Source organism: Myotis brandtii, unplaced genomic scaffold (genome assembly GCF_000412655.1).
Source record: "Myotis brandtii unplaced genomic scaffold, ASM41265v1 scaffold33, whole genome shotgun sequence".
Lineage (NCBI taxonomy): Eukaryota > Metazoa > Chordata > Mammalia > Chiroptera > Vespertilionidae > Myotis > Myotis brandtii.
The window spans coordinates 2193313-2198887 of record NW_005362713.1 but is presented as its reverse complement, the minus strand read 5'-3'; the positions used below and the strand labels follow the sequence as shown (position 1 = coordinate 2198887).

At 46.6% G+C, this 5575-nt stretch overlaps 1 pseudogene; it reads left to right on the top strand.

Annotated features, from left to right (window-relative positions):
- The first annotated feature begins 534 nt into the window (after window positions 1-534).
- On the top strand, window positions 535-1220 carry LOC102239098 (annotated as a pseudogene).
- Window positions 1221-5575: the final 4355 nt, after the last annotated feature.

Genomic DNA, 5575 nt, shown 5'->3' with positions numbered 1-5575 from the left:
TAACCAAAGTCAACAGCATGGCCCACGAAGCCTCAGTCATCAGGGTGGTTTCCCAGCTTCTATGCATGGATGGAGCAGAGGGCCTAAACGTCCAGGAACTGCCCCTGACTTAAAGGGTCTGTCTACTGTAAGAGTGCAATAGAAAGCACCAAGTAGAAGCCACTGGAGCGCCCCTCCTGGCCAAGGGAGGAAATGAAAAGGAAGCTAACTCCTGAGGTTGTGGGAGTGTTGCCTGCCTTGTGTCCTGTGCCTGCGCTTGAGCAATTGCTCCCACCTAGCATTAAGGGGTGACAGCGCCAGGAGGTGAGTCAGTGAGAAGCCAGCAGAGACTCGGACGGAAGGGGGCAGAGCTGGTGGTACCTGGGATGGCCAATTACCAGGCACCAAGTCCAGAGCATATACAGACGTTTGTGTCAAGGGCAAGTAGGAGGGACTTCACAAAGTTAAAAAAAAAAAAAAAGCTGGCGCCGGTCCCCGGCAGCAGCGGCAGGTGCCCCCTTCCAGGCTCTCCTTGCTGTCTCCTTTGGCTCCGGAATCATGGCCTCTGTCGCTGATGGAGTCACCAAAGTGTTCAATGACATGAAGGTGCGTCAGTCCTCGACTCCAGAGGAGGTGAAGAAGCGCAGGAAGGCGGTGCTCTCCTGCCTGAATGAAGGCAAGAACATTGTCCGGGAAAAGGGCGAGGAGGTCCTGGTGGGTGCTGTGGGCCAGACAGGAGACCACCCCTCCGCCCCCTTCGTCAAGATGCTGCGGGACAGACTGCCGCTGCGCCCTGTCTGCCGCAACCTATGAGACCGAGGAGCGCAAGGGGACCTGGGGTTATCTCTGGGCCCTGAGTCTGCACCCCTTAAGAGCAAAATGAGCTATGCCAGCTCCAGGGACGCCACAAGAAGAAGCTTACAGGCTCAAGCATGAATTACAAGCAAGCTGCTCAGAGGTCAAGGGTGCTGCCCTCTGGCAGAGAAGTTGGGGGCAGTGCTGTCCTCTCCCTGGAGGGCAAGCCTTCTGAGCCCCCTCCAGCACCCTGCCTGGAGCATCTGGCAGCCCCAGACTTGTCTGTGGGGGGTTGCAGGCTGCCCCCCTTCTGCCAGGCCCAAGGGCTAGAGGGATCCCAGCAGGGGGAGGGCATTCCCTTCACCCAGTTGTCAAAGAGCCACCCACCCCCTGAACCTTCCTCTCCCTCCAGCCCTGACCGTCTGGCCTTCCCAAATCGCTTCTGATCTTCTGATTCCCTTGGGTTGAAACAGACCAAGTGCCCCCGCCCCAGGCCCCCAGTTTTGGAGAGGGCCCGTGTTTTTTAATGACATCCCTACTTGCAACTGTTCCTCCCTTTCCCATGCTGCCAACTTCTAACCATAATAGCAATTCTGTGCTTGTCTGTTTAGTTGTGTGTATACTAGTCAATGGAATATTGTGATGATAACCTCTCCCCACACTGCTTGGTTCCCTCCCCTTTTCCACCTGATCTCAGCCACTCACGGAAGCAGGACCAATAAGGAACCCTTAATTAAAAAAAAAAAAAAAAAGGAAGAAAAACAACAATAAAAAGCCTCACTTAATTAAAAGAAAAATCTAGAAGGACAATGGGAGGCTCATTGCTGTTGACTTTGGTTATAGCTTCAGTTATCACCCGATGCTCTTCCCCGCCCCCCGCCCCCCCACCTGATGCTCTTAAGGCCCTGATTGGTGGACCAAGTTGGTGGTCTGAGTATTAAGAGATTGGTTTTATCTCAGAGCCAGGGTCAATTGTAACTAACAATTTGGGGGTTCCCTCTTTACCTGGCGTAGTTACTGGGCAAAGTCGCCACAGGTACCTTGGTGGAGACTAGGAGAAAAGTGCAGAGTGTGGGCTTGTGCTGGTCATGGGCCTCTTAAGTCTGGAAATGGGCTTACGAGGGGCTGCAACTCTAGTAAAGTTGGGCCTCTATTAACCAGACCTAGAATATATGTGATTATATATATTTTCAGGAAATGAGTCTGTCCTTCGGCGACTAGAAAAGCGCTGTATTCAATCCGATGGATGACAGTGCCTTATCAGACTGTCTCATTTTTTCCAACTTTTGTTCATTGTGAACATATAAAACTTTTGAGATGTAAAAGAAATAGTTATGTCTGTGCTCATCATCTTTATTTAGTTAAATGGCATATTTTGTAAAGCAATATTTCAATCTACAAATGTTTCTTTTTTTCATTCCACATTTTCTGAAACAACCCCAGTGTCTTCATCACCCTGAAGCTTCCTGTTGAGTCATCCAACAGTTTTTTTAAAACTCATTTTTTTAGAACAAAAAAACTAAAAAGCCTTGAAAATTTCACTTCCCTGCTTACCATTAAAAAGGTCGCAAGGAAATAAGTTTTCAGATGATACACTTACCGTAGGTGGGAATGGGGGCCCACTTGGCCACTCTGGAGGTGTGAGGCTAGTGTAACACCCAGGGAATACCCAAAGTGCACTCCACCAAAGGGTGGGAAAAGCAAATGACCGGTGACTGCCCTGTGACATTGTCACAACAGATTAGGACACAGGCAAAGAATCTCAAAGCACTCCTGACGTTAAAGAAAAAGATTTGATAAATTAAAAGAAATGTCAACAGAATGCAATGTGTGACTCGGACCAACATTTGGAGACAATCAAGGAAATTTGATCCCTGACTGGAGATTAGGTGTTTTGTGTTTTTTAAAAAAGATTGTTCTTTGAAAGGATAAACAAGATTGATGAACCATTAACCAGACTCATCAAGAAACAAAGAGAGAGGGCCCAAATAAATAAAATAAAAAACAAAAGTGGAGAAGCAACCACTGACAACACAGAAATATAAAGGGTGGTAAGAAAATAACTATGAACAACTATATGCCAACAAGATGGACAATGTGGATGAAATGGACAAATTTCTAGAAAAAACAGTCTCCCAAAACTGAATCAAAAAGAATCAGAAAACCTGAATAGGCCAACAACAACTGATGAAATAGAAACAATAATAAAAAAAAAAACCTCCCAGCAAACAAAAGCCCAGGTTCGGATGGCTTCACAGGGGAGTTTTACCAAACATCCAAAGAAGAACTAACACCTATACTCCTCAAGCTATTCCAAAAAGTCCAAAAGGAAGGAACACTTCCAAGCTTTTTATGAGGCCAGCATTATCCTCATTTCAAAACCAGATAAAGACACTACAAACAAAGAGAATTAGAGGCCAATATCCCTGATGAACCATAGATGCTAAAATCCTCAACAAAATACTAGCAAATCAGACCTAGCAATACATTGAAAAGATCATACAGCATGACCAAGTGGGATTTATTCCAGGGATGCAAGGCTGGTACAATATTCGCAAATCAATAAATGTGATACACCACATGAACAAATTGAAAGACAAAAATCACATGATCATATCAATTGATGCAGAAAAAGCATTCGACAAAATCCAACACCCATTTTTTAATAAAAACTCTCAGCAATCTGGGAACAGAGGGAGTATATCTCAACATGATAAAGGTCATATATGACAAACCTACAGCCAACATCATAGGCAAAAACTAAAACCATTTCCCCTAAGAACAGGAACAAGACAGGGATGTCCACTTTCACCACTCTTATTCAACATAGAACTGGAAGTCCTAGCCACAGCAATCAGAAACGAAGAAATAAAAGGCATCAACTGGAAAGGAGGAAGTAAAACTCTCATTATTTGCAGATGACATGATATTCTATGTAGAAAATCCTAAAGACTCCACCAAAAAACTACTAGATTTAATAAATGAATTTGGCAATGCAGCAGAATACAAAATTAACATCCCAAAATCGATGGCTTTTTTATACACCAATAATGAATTCTCAGAAAGAGAAACTAATTAAACAATCCCATTTACCATTACAACAAAAAAAATTATGATCCTTAGGAATAAACTTAACAAAGGAGGTAAAAGACTTGTACTCAGAAAACTACAGGATGTTGAGAAAAGAGATAGAGGAAGATATAAACAAGGGGAAGAATATACCGTGTTTGTGTATTGGTAGAATTAACATCATTAAAATGTCCATACTATCCAAGGTAATCTACAGATTCAATGCAATCCCTATTAAAATACCAAATGCATATTTCACAGATCTAGAACAAATACTCCAAAAATTTATATGGAACCAAAAAAGACACGGAATAGCTGCAGCAATCTTGAGAAAGAAGAACAAAGTTGGAGGAATCACAATACCAGATATCAAGTTATGCTACAAAGCCACCATAATCAAAACAGCTTGGTACTAGCACAAGAACAGACATATAGAGAACCAAGATGGCGGCGTAAGGTACAGACCTGTGCATGCTGCCTCCCACAACAACATCGAAACTACCAACTATAAGACAAACAGCTATCATTCAGACCCATGGGAAGGCTGGCCCAGTGGAAGTTCTACAACTGGAAGGAAAGAAAGAAGAGCATTGAGACTGAGTAGGATGTACAGAGGCGCCAAGAACAGAGGTACGGAGTCGGGCGCCAGGCGGGCTGCAACTGGATGCGCGGTTTTTTTCAATCGGAAGGGGTTGCAAACTCTCGAATCCACTGAGCTTGTTTGGGGCGGGATTCTGAGGTCCCAAACCCCTTTGGGGAGAGGCAGGGCGGCCTTGCAGCGGGTTGGAAAGCGAGGGTGGCTTTCTCGCAGAGCTGCTTGCCGGCACTCGGGACTCGGGGAAGCAGAGTCTCGGAGAGGCGAGGAGTCGCGGAGACACCATTGCTGTTTGCTCCGCCCTGGTGATCCCCTGAGACCCCACCCTACTCAATTTACATCCCCACCCAAGCTGTGCCAGGGGCACAAAAGGAACCACCTGAGCTTTTGCAGTTTAACCCAACAAACTGCAGATTTCAACTCCTCACATCCACAAGGGACACACTCAAGAAGCAGAATCAGGTTCGGAGGAAGCCGTAGCCGACTCGGCTGGGCCAGCGACATGGGTATCAGCAAACGCACAAACAGGTCTACCAGATCCAGTCTAACATGGGACGCCGGGAGAAGGCAGACAAGCAGTCTGTGCACTTAGTAGAAAACGAAATCCAAGCAAGCATACCAGATATTCAGCCAGCAAGAACGCCTGGAGATTTTGTCCAGCAAGGAGCCGCCCAACAAAAGACAGAATGCCAAACTTGGTGTTGACCAGTTAAAGTATGATGCCCAGCACCTGCAGACTGCTCTCAGAAACTTCCAGCATCGGCGATACGCAAAGGAGCAGCAGGAGAGACAGTGAGAGGAGCTTCTGACTCGAAACTTCACCCCCAACGTGGGATGCGGTGCCCCCTGCGAGGCTGTGACGGCCCCTGTGAGGCTGAGATGGCACCTGTGAGGCTGCGACGGCCCCTGTGAGGCTGCAACGGCCCCTGTGAGGCTGCAACGGCCCCTGGGAAGCAGGCGGAACCGCGCAAGCTGCCCAGACAGCTTCGTCGACAGCCTGCGAACCAGCGCGCACCCCCACGCACAACTATCACCCGAAGGCAAGAGGGGCGAGAGCAGCTGTAGTGTTGCTTTCTCCTCACTTTTGGTAGCGAAATCCTCATTTTAAACATAAGAGGACACATTATTTTAAAAAGC